General features: G+C 41.3%; 2 long non-coding RNA genes across 4 annotated transcripts; one reads left to right on the top strand and one right to left on the bottom strand.

Moving 5' to 3' along the window:
• Positions 1–19: 19 nt before the first annotated feature.
• LOC121315450 lies at positions 20–14147 on the top strand. Of its 3 annotated transcripts, XR_005950271.1 has the most exons (11): positions 20–1329; positions 2592–2651; positions 2978–3190; positions 6168–6346; positions 6454–6942; positions 7114–7288; positions 8490–8616; positions 8944–9024; positions 11721–12173; positions 12375–12490; positions 14027–14147. It is a non-coding gene; the product is annotated as an uncharacterized LOC121315450 (long non-coding RNA). The 3 variants fall into 3 exon arrangements; XR_005950270.1 differs by having other exon boundaries at positions 11721–12490; XR_005950272.1 differs by lacking the exons at positions 8944–9024; positions 11721–12173.
• LOC121315451 lies at positions 3234–4270 on the bottom strand. Its single transcript, XR_005950273.1, has 3 exons — positions 4050–4270; positions 3454–3942; positions 3234–3282 (listed from the first exon to the last, which is right to left on the bottom strand). It is a non-coding gene; the product is annotated as an uncharacterized LOC121315451 (long non-coding RNA).
• Positions 14148–15153: the final 1006 nt, after the last annotated feature.

Below are 15153 nucleotides of genomic sequence, written 5' to 3'. Positions count from 1 at the left end.
AAGTGGTGTGAAAGGATTCTCAACAATTAAGAATCCTTTCACACCGCTACAACTGAGCCGGGATTGGCAGGAGGAGCCTGGTCGTGTTTCCACTGCACAACCAAGCCGTGCCGGGACTGGCAGGAGGAGCCTGGTTGTGTTTCCACTGCACAGCCAAGCCGTGCCGGGACTGGCAGGAGGAGCCTGGTTGTGTTTCCACTGCACAGCCAAGCCGTGCCGGGACTGGCAGGAGGAGCCTGGTCGTGTTTCCACTGCACAATCAAGCCGTGCCGCTACTGGCAGGAGGAGCCTGGTCGTGTTTCCACTGCACAACCAAGCCATGCCGGGACTGGCAGGAGGAGCCTGGTCGTGTTTCCACTGCACAACCAAGCCGTGCCGGGACTGGCAGGAGGAGCCTGGTCGTGTTTGCACTGCAGAGCTGAAGCCCTGCAACTGACTTCACACGCAATGAATGCGTTGAGTCACATGTAGATGATACAGTATTAAGAGGCACTGTATTTGAGTTGAGAATGGTGAATCCAGAGGTTATGGTTGTGTTTTTTTTGTTATTGTTCTTCCTATATTACTGAATACAACTGAAATGCAACGAGTTGATTAAGCAAACACGAGAAGAACGCTTCTCTGAAAGAGCAGTAATTTGGATGTGACGAGCATCTAGTTAGTTAGTTTTAGACACTGCAACATAATGACGAAAACCTTTAGCCCTGCTCAGCTCCTAGCCAGATTCAGATGTGTTGTGACTCAAAATGTGACTTTTTTAAACACATTTTTCTATTCTAATTCCCATGTCCAGTTGTAATTTGTGTCTGATGTGCCCTCTGCTCGATTATTGAAATGTGTGTGGTTTTTAGGAGCAAAATGACACCTTAAATAGGGTTATACAGTGTCTTTAATTCCTTTTTTGTTAATAAGAAAAAGTAGGTCAATCAAGTCAGAACAATTCCTAACATACATCATTTAGATTGTATTTTGGCCTCAGTAAGGCTGTATAAGTAAACCAACAAGTTTTGCAATCTGATATCACACATTTTGTATCTGAAACCCAGGATTAAACTTGTTATGACTGAGATATCTCATAAGGAGGTCTTGCTGGCCCTCATCCTGTGTGCATATTTATCATGAGAATGAAAATGGTCCTTGTGCTTATTTATCATGAGAATGGAAATGATCCTTGTGCTTATTTATCATGAGAATGGAAATGATCCCGGTACATATATGTTCTATTTTCTACAGGCTCTAGTCTGGTTTACAGCAATGCTGTCTACATTAGACAGCAAACACAAGATGGCAGAGGTTATTGGGAGCAAACTGAACATTTCAAAGGAAAAGGTACTTTCCTAAGTTAGATCTTCTGTTTAAGACTGTGTATAAATTGTTTGTTGTTATTGCTAATACAGCTCTTTAAAAAGACCTTGTTTTTCTTCAAATGCTGTTTACACACTTTCTTTTGTGAAAGTAGAAACAGAACTGTTAATTTTAATAATTGCACTTTGATATACAAACCCTTTCTTGATATTTCACAATGCAACAAATCAGCATTTGATAATTCACTCATTTGATTAATTCATGTTTAGGCCATGTTGACAGTAGATTGTACAGGTAGTATGTTTTACTGTACAAGGACTCATCACTAATTTTATGTTTGGATATTTAAACTAAGTTCTTGATTGCCAGGGAATGTAATGTATGCATGTCCCAATACTACTTCAACAGGCAGAACATTTCTGTCAGATGTACAAACCAGGAATTGCCTTGAAGTTGCTGGAGGTTACCGCAGGGAGAGCCACTGTCGCCTGCGGCAGTCACGCTGCACATGTACATTATTATTGTAGTGATACCAGCTTGGCATGTATATAGACAGAGAGGGGCTAACAGATGCTTAATAGGTTGATAGGCTCCCTGCTGTTAAATTGAATAAACATTGAATTGATTCCCTTCGTCACTGGTCTAAAAAAAGACTTTCGAAGCGTGAAAAGGAGACATGATTCGCTTGTGCTATCAACATTTCTCCTGTTTTCATGCCCGTCAAAACATTGGCCAGTCAGCCTCCTCCGCTCTGAGGTAAAATATTTAGAGTACAGAGATTATAACTTTTCATTCGCTACTGGATAGGGTAGAGAAATGTGATAGAAACTGAACCATACAATGCACAGCCACGTCCAATAACTGACCCCTTACATTTGAACTGTGTACCCAATTAAAGCAGAGGACTTTGTTTCAGCCGTTCAGTACTACTTTTTAATGTGCAAAGTGGGATTTCATTAGTTTTTGTATATGTGTTATGAACATTTGTTGCTTAAGATACCTGTCCATTTTAAAAGTGTGGACATTGTTCAATTCAATATTAATATAGATATAAAACTTGTTTTAGAAGTGTATTCTGATCCTGTTTGAAAATACCACAACTTCTATCAAGACCACAGTGAGCGCTATGCATTTGCTTTGCCATTTTTGATGTGCTGTTTTTAATGTGCACACTGTTCTTTCAAGTTTTTGCAGTTTTTGTTGGTCCTGTGCATGCATTTTGATTGATCTTTTGTTCTGGAACTTTCTTTTTAATCATGCCGTGGATTTGATTGTGTGCGTTACAGGACTCCAGATAAGGGTTGTCAGCATGAACCAGCAGAATGACACAGCAGATCTTTGGGACGGTGCGTTGCATGTGTTCGTTCTTATACTGATTGATAGTGGAACAGTTGCATCTAAGTTAATTTCAGTAATTAACTTGTGGGTTTATGTTTACAGCTAGAAGCAATGTCATTTAGTATAATACCGGTAGTTCCAATTCCAGAATTTTAGATAAGTTTTCATGTTGACCCCACCCCCAAATATACATATATGTCCTTTTAAAAACATTTACAAGATTGTATACAACAGTTACATATTGTGGTAAATTCCCCATTATTCTGTATTATTAAATAGCAATACCAGTGTCTAAAATGTAGATTTTGTGTTTTTAATATGCATGTGTTTGCAGGTACAAGCCTGTGGATCATACTGGTTTTGCTGCCCCTGCGCGAGTCCTTCTAGGACCTGTTCTCCCAGACCTTCTCCAAGAGACAGAATAGCACCTTCCTCGGGCATGTGCAGGCATGCTTCACAGAGAAGCGCTGGCAGGACCTGCTCAAACTCATGGACCATGTGTGCAAATCTGCTGTTAACAAGGAACCACAGAAGAAGCAGCAAAATGGTACTCAAAACACTACCGACGAAGGAGACCATTGAGTTTTAAGATGGCTGCTTCCTCTGGGTAACTCACTCGACCAGCCAGCAGCATAAAACCTGAAGTCAAATCAAACTGTATTATATACTAACAGGACATTTCTTTTTTAAAACTTTAAAATTGTTTTATAAAATTATAAAAATATGTTTTAATGGATTTTCTTCTTTCACAAAATTAAAAATAAATCACAGTTTAAGAGCAATACAGGAACTGGCATAGCCAACTAGTACCATCGTTTGCGAGGTGCTGAAGCCAGTCAAGGTCCTTCTGGTTCTCCTCTGCCAGCCAGCAGCGCTTAGCCCATCGGAACAGATCTCTCAGGCTGATGAAGCCATGCTTCCCGGCAAAAACCGTCAAGCCTCTTCGATGTGACTGAATACGAACATGTGGTCGAAATTAAATATAGACTGCCTGTTTACATACTAATAACCAAATCAAATATATCACATTTATTACATCAAATTGAATTGCAAAACAGCTTGGAAGAAAGAAAGGGAGAACGATGAAATACCAAATGCCATGCATGAAAATGTATTTAACTGTTGAAACATAAATATAACTTGGGATGGGCTTTGACTACTTCCTGCGTTTCTTTAACGAAGAGCTCCCGGTTGTCATCCAGCAGTGAGTTCTGAACTTCCACCACATCCACGGGAGCCAGATTCAGCTCATTCAAAAAATAATGATGACCAAATGATGGGCAGATTCTAGGACTGTTCCTACAGGTAAAAACATGCAGCACTTCTCAGATTTTTAAGAAGTTCAGTAGACACCAAAGTTTAAAAAGCAAAAAAATATGTTGGTCAAATAGGTTGGTCAGGTTTACCTTCTCTGAAGATCAGCTTCCTGGTCGTATCGAAAGATTAGCAGCCAATGTACTCCTGTATGTCGGTGTGCTCGTGGTTGTTGATTCGCACACACTGGTTTCCAGTGGCATCAGCCAGCCATTTGATCAGACTGGTTTTACCCACTGAGGTCTCTCCCTGAATCAACACTGGGTGGGTCCTACAAGTTGCACAGAAAAGTTAGCAAGTAGAATCAGACAGTTATTCATTATTATTAGGCTTCCAAACCAAAGGCTGGGAAGCCTATTGTTATTGTTAAGATTTTGTTTTTTTTAATATTTTTTTTTTTTCTTCCCAAAACTTTAAACTGCTGCTGCTTCGAAGCTGTGTGACTGATCAGGTTCTGACTTGACAGGTAACAAGCTGGATACTTTGGCTGTCTGATGCTGAAAAAATTTTGCTGCTGCGTCCTTGCAATTGGCGCCGTGACGCATTTTTCAAAAAACTTTTCAAAATCTTCTTCTTGGGAACCGGTGAAGCAATTGATCTGAAACTTGGCATATATCATCAGCATCCAAACCCGCATCAAGTTTGCGAAGCAGAAGTTGCTGTGATAAATTTTAATGTCAAAATGGCTGCCACAAACTTTAACTAAACATGCCCTTAACAGCAAACTGCTGCTATTTGAACACTGTTTGACCAACAAAATCCAAACTTGGTAATTATTGTCCCAGTAACAATGGAATACACATATGTGAAAATGGTTATGTTTTATAAAACAAGATGGCCGCCATATGTACGTTTACGTCCGAAATTTAAAACTGACAAACGATTTACTTGACTAACTTGAAACTTCACAAGCATCACCCTTGACACTGTAGCAATATAACTGACTTTTAAGAAACTGGTGTTAAACCGAAATGGCCATGTGACGCATTTCTTCTTGAAACCTCCCAAAATGTTCTTCTTTGGCACCGTTGAAGTGATTGATCTGACTTTAAAAAGCACAGAGTAAAGGAAATCACCTCTACAAAGGCGAAGACAAGAGCTGTTTCAGTCAATTTTATCTGTTGCTGGGCCAGGCTTAACCTCAAGCTGAATGCTTCCCACTGCTCCTTCAGCAATGTTGTTAAAATAAGATAAAAGACACAGTCAGACAAAGAGTCTAAAGACAAATCTTCATATCAAGGCTAATGCATTTATATGTTTTAGACATATTGTATTGTATAACATTTTCTGTGTTTCTGTTTTTTTTATTTTAGAATAAATGCTGTAACGACTTCCTTGTCCAATTCGGACCGGGTCGTTGTTATTTTAACTGACTTTGTCGAGAACAGAAGCGGAAACATCTCCAATAAAAGGAAATGAGACAAAAAAATTTCAGTCTAGTTAGTGAAGTTGCACACGGTCTTCTTCTGAAAAACCTCCAAAGTTCTTCTTACGCAGTGTACCGGTAAAAGCAAAATGGGTCAAGAGTCTTAAAAGTCAGTTGTATTGCTACAGTGTCAAGGGTGATGCTTGTGAAGTTTCAAGTTAGTCAAGTAAATCGTTTGTCAGTTTTAAATTTCGGACGTAAACGTACATATGGCGGCCATCTTGTTTTATAAAACATAACCATTTTCACATATGTGTATTCCATTGTTACTGGGACAATAATTACCAAGTTTGGATTTTGTTGGTCAAACAGTGTTCAAATAGCAGCAGTTTGCTGTTAAGGGCATGTTTAGTTAAAGTTTGTGGCAGCCATTTTGACATTAAAATTTATCACAGCAACTTCTGCTTCGCAAACTTGATGCGGGTTTGGATGCTGATGATATATGCCAAGTTTCAGATCAATCGCTTCACCGGTTCCCAAGAAGAAGATTTTGAAAGGTTTTTTCGAAAAATGCGTCACGGCGCCAATTGCAAGGACGCAGCAGCAAAATTTTTTCAGCATCAGACAGCCAAAGTATCCAGCTTGTTACCTGTCAAGTCAGAACCTGATCAGTCACACAGCTTCGAAGCAGCAGCAGTTTAAAGTTTTGGGAAGAAAAAAAAAAATTATTAAAAAAAACAAAATCTTAACAATAACAATAGGTTTCCCAGCCTTTGGTTTGGAAGCCTAATAATAATGAATAACTGTCTGATTCTACTTGCTAACTTTTCTGTGCAACTTGTAGGACCCACCCAGTGTTGATTCAGGGAGAGACCTCAGTGGGTAAAACCAGTCTGATCAAATGGCTGGCTGATGCCACTGGAAACCAGTGTGTGCGAATCAACAACCACGAGCACACCGACATACAGGAGTACATTGGCTGCTAATCTTTCGATACGACCAGGAAGCTGATCTTCAGAGAAGGTAAACCTGACCAACCTATTTGACCAACATATTTTTTTGCTTTTTAAACTTTGGTGTCTACTGAACTTCTTAAAAATCTGAGAAGTGCTGCATGTTTTTACCTGTAGGAACAGTCCTAGAATCTGCCCATCATTTGGTCATCATTATTTTTTGAATGAGCTGAATCTGGCTCCCGTGGATGTGGTGGAAGTTCAGAACTCACTGCTGGATGACAACCGGGAGCTCTTCGTTAAAGAAACGCAGGAAGTAGTCAAAGCCCATCCCAAGTTATATTTATGTTTCAACAGTTAAATACATTTTCATGCATGGCATTTGGTATTTCATCGTTCTCCCTTTCTTTCTTCCAAGCTGTTTTGCAATTCAATTTGATGTAATAAATGTGATATATTTGATTTGGTTATTAGTATGTAAACAGGCAGTCTATATTTAATTTCGACCACATGTTCGTATTCAGTCACATCGAAGAGGCTTGACGGTTTTTGCCGGGAAGCATGGCTTCATCAGCCTGAGAGATCTGTTCCGATGGGCTAAGCGCTGCTGGCTGGCAGAGGAGAACCAGAAGGACCTTGACTGGCTTCAGCACCTCGCAAACGATGGTACTAGTTGGCTATGCCAGTTCCTGTATTGCTCTTAAACTGTGATTTATTTTTAATTTTGTGAAAGAAGAAAATCCATTAAAACATATTTTTATAATTTTATAAAACAATTTTAAAGTTTTAAAAAAGAAATGTCCTGTTAGTATATAATACAGTTTGATTTGACTTCAGGTTTTATGCTGCTGGCTGGTCGAGTGAGTTACCCAGAGGAAGCAGCCATCCTGGGTGTCCTGGAGAAACATTTCAAAAAGAAATTAAACCCAGGAACCCTCTTCTCTCAGGACAACGTCTCCAAGCAATTGTTTGAGTAAACTAGCAAGAAAAAAGGAGAGGGGAGGCCAAACGAGTAGGTGTATGTTTCATCAAATCCCTTCATCAACGCGTTGCATGCATTAGTTGAAAATAATTGACTCCTTGACTTTTGCAAATTATATTTGGGATGACAAACAAAAATACAATATAAATTCAGTTGTGTTTTTAGGAATCTGAATAGGGAAGCTCTTGTATGCTGAATAAAGGAACAGGCTAGTACTGGTTGAGAGATTTATTTGGTTGTGCAACTTCCCAGTAGTCATTGGATTTTACAACATTAGAACTTGTATCGCATTAGCTCTCAAATAGCAGTCGTTAGGCTGAAATTGACCAGACAGTGAAAGCTCATTGAGCTGGTTGTCTTTTATACAGTGTTTTTAACCTTTTTGACCCATGAATAAACTAATAGAACAGTACATTCAAAGAACAAAGAAGGCATTTCTTACCCCTTACAGCACTGCATTGCTCCATTGTTTTCCCTGAAGTAACTCCTATATAGGGATACTTATATCAACTACATTTTCAGAATCCTTTCTGTTCCTTGTTTGTTTATTATCCTATGATTTTAAGGCAGAATTTTTTTTCACAAATTTCACGATTTCCGTGAAATTTACCAATTGCCGTATGATATGTAGTTTCCCGTGATAATTCCCATTTCTGAAAGAATAGTGCATCACTTAAAAAAACATACACCAAGCGTTTTCTTTATTGACACACTACCTGTTATACTGCTGTTAGGAACCAGCTGATCTGATATATTTCTGCTAAAGATCTCTCAGTCTAGTACAAGGAGAAACTTCATATGTCATATTTTTATATGTAGTTGTGTTTTTTTATGTAGTGAAAAAAGAATGTTTTTAAAAGGTGGGCATAAAAACAAAATATTCTACAATTTAGCATTTACTGTTTTTTCAGGTGAGCATTTAAATATTTAGGAACATTTGTTGTATTAATACCTCTAGAGAAAATTATAAATTTAGAATGTGACAATGCTAATTATTTCTGCTTTTATTAATGTTAAGTTTGATCGTATTGATCAAATATCTTGAAATACCAATTTTTAGACCTGTGAAAAAAAATACAGCCCTGCCTCTGTGTGCAAGTGTAAGACACAAGTGGGGTTCGATCACATTGGGTTTACTGGAGTCAGATCAGTGTACATATTTCACTATATGCGTATGTGTTTGGTGGGCTGTATGTATACAAGCTCTCTTCAATGACATGTCGTCTCACAGGTACCTCATGCCTAGTTACTGCTGATTTGCCTGAACAGTTCTTCCACATTGCGTGGGCTTGTGGCACACGAAGGCTTGCAGTTAGGTTGGACTTCCGCGAGCCTGCGCTGCTGACGGGGGATACACGGTAAATGCTGTTGAATACATAGCTCTTCATTGTAATGCATTGCAATACTTAAGTCTGCTGCAGTTACAAAAGCAACTTGTTGTTTTAGTCAGCTAGCATTTTCTGAACCTGTTTTTATTTATGTTAATGTTTTTTAAAGACAATTGCTCATCAATGTATAACTAGCGGTAGACCAGATTCATTAATCAATTGATCAAAACCCACAGGCATGATTAATTGATTAACCCCCCAATAATAAACCTGTAGTACTACCTTGCAATAGTAGAAATGCTTTTGTAGAAATGCTTCGTCGGGTCATTTAAACACGCTGTCATTATTTTGTCACAGATGTGGTAAAACAACTTTAAACCCAGGATTTAAACATGGTCACATTAGCAGGTGTTTCACAGTGTGGAGGCCACCCTCAAGGTTAGCCCCTTTCTCTGGAAGCTTTCTCCTTCTGTTGCCCTGCCTGCTTCCTTTCTGTCTGCCCTGTCAATATTGTTATTGCTTCTGTTGATTTGTTTGGGTGGGTTCATGGTCGCTAGGCCTGTTGCTAGCAAATAATGCATTGACACAAATTACGCGTATTGCATAACGCACAGAATTGCTGATTGGTCAGTTGCAATGTCTTTGCATACCGCCCGTTTTCTTTATGTAGAAAGACAGTAGTGCATGATTGACATTATTTAAAATATGTTGCTAAGCCCACGTTTATTGGTTTAATAAAATAAAAAAAATATCTTCTAAATAGGTCTTCGGGGTGTTTTTTTCGGTTATTATCGGTTACCAAAAACTTCACATCCTATAAATAACATACATGTAATCTTACAATACAAACATATTCTCAGATATATAGCTGTAACCTCACAACCCCTAGTCATATTTTCAGTGGTAATTATTACCTTATAGGAATAGTATGATAGCTTTTGGACTTTCTGAATGGTCTGTTTGATTTGTTCAGTGATCACCTTGCATCAGAAGTGATCTGTGTCTAGTCCTGCAAACTGCCCCTTTTAAAACCATTGCAACCAGAGGACTTCTCTCTTATCAACAGGATCTGAGGACTTCTCTCTTATCAGCAGGGACTGAGGACTTCTCTCTTATCAGCAGGGTCTAAGTGCATCTCTTTTATCAGCAGGGTCTAAGTGCATCTCTTTTATCAGCAGGGTCTGAGGACCTCTATCAGCAGGGTCTGAGGACTTCTCTCTTATCAGCAGGGTCTGAGTGCTTCTCTCTTATCAGCAGGGTCTGAGGACTTCTCTCTTATCAGCAGGGTCTGAGGACCTCTCTCTTATCAGCAGGGTCTGAGGACTTCTCTCTTATCAGCAGGGTCTGAGGACTTCTCTCTTATCAGCAGGGTCTGAGGACCTCTCTCTTATCAGCAGGGTCTGAGGACTTCTCTCTTATCAGCAGGGTCTGAGGACTTCTCTCTTATCAGCAGGGTCTGAGGACCTCTCTTATCAGCAGGGTCTGAGGACCTCTCTTATCAGCAGGGTCTGAGGACTTCTCTCTTATCAGCAGGGTCTGAGGACTTCTCTCTTATCAGCAGGGTCTAAGTGCATCTCTTTTATCAGCAGGGTCTAAGTGCATCTCTTTTATCAGCAGGGTCTGAGGACCTCTATCAGCAGGGTCTGAGGACTTCTCTCTTATCAGCAGGGTCTGAGTGCTTCTCTCTTATCAGCAGGGTCTGAGGACTTCTATATTATCAGCAGGGTCTGAGGACTTCTATATTATCAGCAGGGACTGAGGACCTCTCTCTTATCAGCAGGGTCTGAGGACTTCTCTCTTATCAGCAGGGTCTGAGGACTTCTCTCTTATCAGCAGGGTCTGAGGACCTCTCTCTTATCAGCAGGGTCTGAGGACCTCTCTTATCAGCAGGGTCTGAGGACTTCTATCTTATCAGCAGGGTCTGAGGACCTCTCTCTTATCAGCAGGGTCTGAGGACTTATCTCTTATCAGCAGGGACTGAGGACCTCTCTCTTATCAGCAGGGTCTGAGGACCGCTGTCTTATCAGCAGGGTCTGAGGACCTCTCTCTTATCAGCAGGGTCTGAGTGCATCTCTCTTATCAGCAGGGTCTGAGGACTTCTCTCTTATCAGCAGGGTCTGAGTGCATCTCTTTATCAGCAGGGTCTGAGGACTTCTCTCTTATCAGCAGGGTCTGAGGACTTCTCTCTTATCAGCAGGGTCTGAGGACTTCTCTCTTATCAGCAGGGTCTGAGGACTTCTCTCTTATCAGCAGGGTCTGAGTGCATCTCTTATCAGCAGGGTCTGAGGACTTCTCTCTTATCAGCAGGGTCTGAGTGCTTCTCTCTTATCAGCAGGGTCTGAGGACTTCTCTCTTATCAGCAGGGTCTGAGGACTTCTCTCTTATCAGCAGGGTCTGAGTGCTTCTCTCTTATCAGCAGGGTCTGAGGACTTCTCTCTTATCAGCAGGGTCTGAGGACCTCTCTCTTATCAGCAGGGTCTGAGGACTTCTCTCTTATCAGCAGGGTCTGAGGACTTCTCTCTTATCAGCAGGGTCTGAGGACTTCTCTCTTATCAGCAGGGTCTGAGGACATCTCTCTTATCAGCAGGGTCTGAGGACTTCTCTCTTATCAGCAGGGTCTGAGGACTTCTCTCTTATCAGCAGGGTCTGAGGACTTCTCTCTTATCAGCAGGGTCTGAGGACTTCTCTCTTATCAGCAGGGTCTGAGGACCTCTCTTATCAGCAGGGTCTGAGTGCATCTCTTATCAGCAGGGTCTGAGGACTTCTCTCTTATCAGCAGGGTCTGAGGACCTCTCTCTTATCAGCAGGGTCTGAGGACCGCTCTCTTATCAGCAGGGTCTGAGTGCATCTCTTATCAGCAGGGTCTGAGGACTTCTCTCTTATCAGCAGGGTCTGAGGACCTCTCTCTTATCAGCAGGGTCTGAGTGCTTCTCTCTTATCAGCAGGGTCTGAGGACTTCTCTCTTATCAGCAGGGTCTGAGGACCTCTCTCTTATCAGCAGGGTCTGAGGACCTCTCTCTTATCAGCAGGGTCTGAGGACCTCTCTCTTATAAGCAGGGTCTGAGGACCTCTATCAGCAGGGTCTGAGGACCTCTCTCTTGTCAGCAGTCTGAAAACTTCTCTTTTATCAGCAGGGTCTGAAGACGTCAGACCCTTTTTTGTCAGCAGGGTCTGAGGACTTCTCTCATAGCAGCAGGGTCTGAGGACCGCTCATCATCAGGGTCTGAGGACTCTCAACAGTAGGGTCTGAAGACTTCTCTCATCAGCAGGCTCTGAGGACCTCTTATCAGCAGGCTCTGAGGACTCTCATCAGCAGGGTCTAAGTTTTGGGGATGTTGAATTTTGTATGAAGTAAAATCACTTGCATTTATTTAAAACATAAGAAATATAACTATGCAGTGGCAATGTAGCAATGAAACTGATGGAATACATACAGTACTGTAGAGCTGCATATTCCACTTTTAACCTGGGAACCTTGGCCCTATTGTCTTTATTCGAGATCTGTAAATGACCCTGAGGAACTCCGCAAGGAGCTGGAGCAGCAGCTGGGTGCCTGAGAGAAACATTAGCCTGGAAATCAAGAAGAGGTGATGTCTACCTGCTCAAGTTTAAAGACATTAAGTACTTTTCCAGTTGCTTTTGTGACAGACCATAATACACACTCCATTCAAAACAGATTTACCCTGCTGTCTAGCTTGTTCGTCACCAGCGGTGATACAAGCTGCACTGTCCAGTGTCTGTCTTGGTTATAGCCAATCTGACTTTTTTTCTTTCTTTCTTTTTTTCAGGAAAGGGTTGCAGCTAAGATGTGGCAGCAGTACCAGGTGTTAACATCCCCACTGTCACAGCAACTCTGTGAACAGCTGCATCTTATACTGGAATCAACCCGGGCTGCAAAGCTCAAGTGAGTTCTGTTCCTGTAGACCATGCTAAGAGTAAGAATGAGTAACATGTCATGTAAGGAGATGCAAAACGGAATATATAACCAAGCCATTCCAGGTTTTAATACCATCAACTAAATGCATAAGTAGTGCGGTATTAACAAGAAAAAACAGGCTGTTGAAGAAATGTTTCACAGTGAATAAACAGACTGTTGAAGAAGTGTTTCACAATGACTAAAGCGAACCTTCAAATGCTGCATACAAGCAGTTCAGATTGAATTGTGAACTGTGCAGGGAAGTGTGGCCATTATGTTTTGTATTCTATACAGTACAGTGTATCACTAATATGGTGTATTCGTTATTATATTTAAGGTACCAGTTAGGGTATCCACAATGACGATCCTATAATATCTATATCTATCTATATCCTGATGCACAAAAGAAACGCAACACTCAGGTTTAACCAGATATTTTAAACATAGATATCAAACAAAATCTCAAAAATACAGATCAAAGAATGATGATAAGTTTTCAGTATGAAAAGTGACACATTGTCAAAATGAAAACATTACAAAGTTAGTATCGGGTATGACCTCCCTGAGCATTAACACAATCCTGGCAGCGTTGACGCATAGACCTGATCAGCCTCTGGATAGACTGCTGTGGGATGTTCCGCCACTCTTCCTGTGTAGCTGCAGCCAACTGGTGAAGGCTGGCTGGTCGCGGTTGTCTCCTGTGGATGGCACTGGTGATTTTGTCCCACAGATGTTCTGTTGGACTCAGGTCAAGGTCAAGAGAAAAAGCTGGCCAAGGAAAGACCTCGACATTGTTTTCTTGAAGTCGTGCAATTGTCGTCATCGCACTGTGTGGTCTTGTATTGTCTTGCTGGCATGTTGGCACTTTCGGATTGGCTTGCAGGAACGGAAAACTGTTGCTTCAAGGACTTCCTCAATGTATCGCTGAGCAGTAAGGCTGTCTTCAATCTGCACCAAAGACGTCCAAGTCTTAAAGGAGATTCCTTCCCACATAATCACACTTCCACCACCGCGAGTTGGCTTGAACAACGCAGCAGTCAGCTTGGCGCTCACCACAACGTCTCCACACACATCTTCTGTTAAGTCTGTCAAGGTCAAAACGGCATTCATCTGTGAATAAAACACTCCACCACTCTCTCTGCTGCCACCTCAGATGTTCTCTGGCCCACAGATCTCAGCTGTCAGCATGTTACCCCTGAACGGCCTCCGAGCATGCAAATCATTTTCATGCAGATGCCGAGCTACAGTCATTCTGCTGATGCGTGGGTTATTTCTTCCTGGAATTTCTCATGCTGTAGCCACTGCAGTCTGCGATTACGCAGATGGATCAGTCGGATGTGATGGTCCTGGGCCAGTGTGGTGACCCTCTGCCTTCCAGGACATGGCCTGTCCCACACGATTGTTTTAATCGGTGATAACCTTGACAAACTAGCTGTTCCTAAACCTATCCGCTAATGTTCATGCTGTGCAATAATAGCATATTTGCAATCATTATTCTCTCGTGTCTGTTTTTTGTTTTTACAGCATCAGAAGGTCCTTTGTTTGTACAGGACATTGTTGCGGGCTATCCCTCTAGCTGAGATTGATCGGCAATACCTGACTCTCTGGGCTAGAGACAAGTTCAAGAGGAGCAGAGGGGTCAAAGAAGAGGCAAGTCACCTTTTCTGTTCAACTGAATCCTGATAAACCAGACATGATGTATACAGAAGTAGCTGACTACACACAGATCATGGACAATATTTGGATTTAGTTGCCTTATTTATACATGTGATGTAGTTGAACCTGGAAGTGGAGATGACATATTAGTGTAAATAGCTAAACCACCAATTAGGCACTGGGAGGTAAATACTGTGGGCTTACCTCCTACTTGCCACCTAGTTCCAGGTCTTACTCATCCATGCTGGATATGTATTTGTGTTGTGTGGTGTTTTTGCCCAATTGTGCCTCCAGGTGTCTGGTATATGTTTGGGGTTACAATTAGCTAGCCAGCACACAGATTGTTATCTTGATAACTATAAGAACTGCTGCGCACTGTTCTATAGATTAGCTCAGATGCCCAGCCTTGAATAAACCCAGACAACCAGGTAAAAAAATCTTGGAATGTAAAGACATGTAATGCTGGTGTTTCTAGCTCAGTTTGAACCTGTTCTCTGTGACTGTGCTCTTGAATTAAGCTGTGTTTGACCCCAGACCTAATCTTCATGTCATAGGTCAAATTGTGACCTGGGATTATCTCCGGCACCATTATGGCTACACACTTGTATGGGGTCACTTCTGCTACAATAGCACTTCTATTATTTTTTTTTTTTTTCTGGAGATGTGTAAAATCTTCCGTTCCTTTCTTGCAGGATGTAATTCGGATGATGGTTTCACAAGGCAACTTACATCTTCAGGAGCCTCAGGGAACCCTTCAGCTAGCAAAGATCAGCTAGCAAACATTTTCTAAGAACAAGATCATTCCAGCTGCACTATGAAAAGAACAATAATACATACCGCAATGTGTCGATCCAGTTACTTTTGCCAATACACATTTCTACTGAGAACATTTGAAAATGTGTTGAAGAACATTTTAAAGGAGTTGTGATGGGGGGGGGATCATGAACATTCAGGTGCATATCTGGGAGATGTATGTTGTTTTACTCACACATTTC

This window comes from Polyodon spathula, chromosome 5, assembly GCF_017654505.1.
Source record: "Polyodon spathula isolate WHYD16114869_AA chromosome 5, ASM1765450v1, whole genome shotgun sequence".
In the NCBI taxonomy this organism is placed as follows: Eukaryota; Metazoa; Chordata; class Actinopteri; order Acipenseriformes; family Polyodontidae; genus Polyodon; species Polyodon spathula.
The sequence above is the reverse complement of the archived record's forward strand: the minus strand, read 5'-3'. Positions and strand labels throughout refer to the sequence as shown.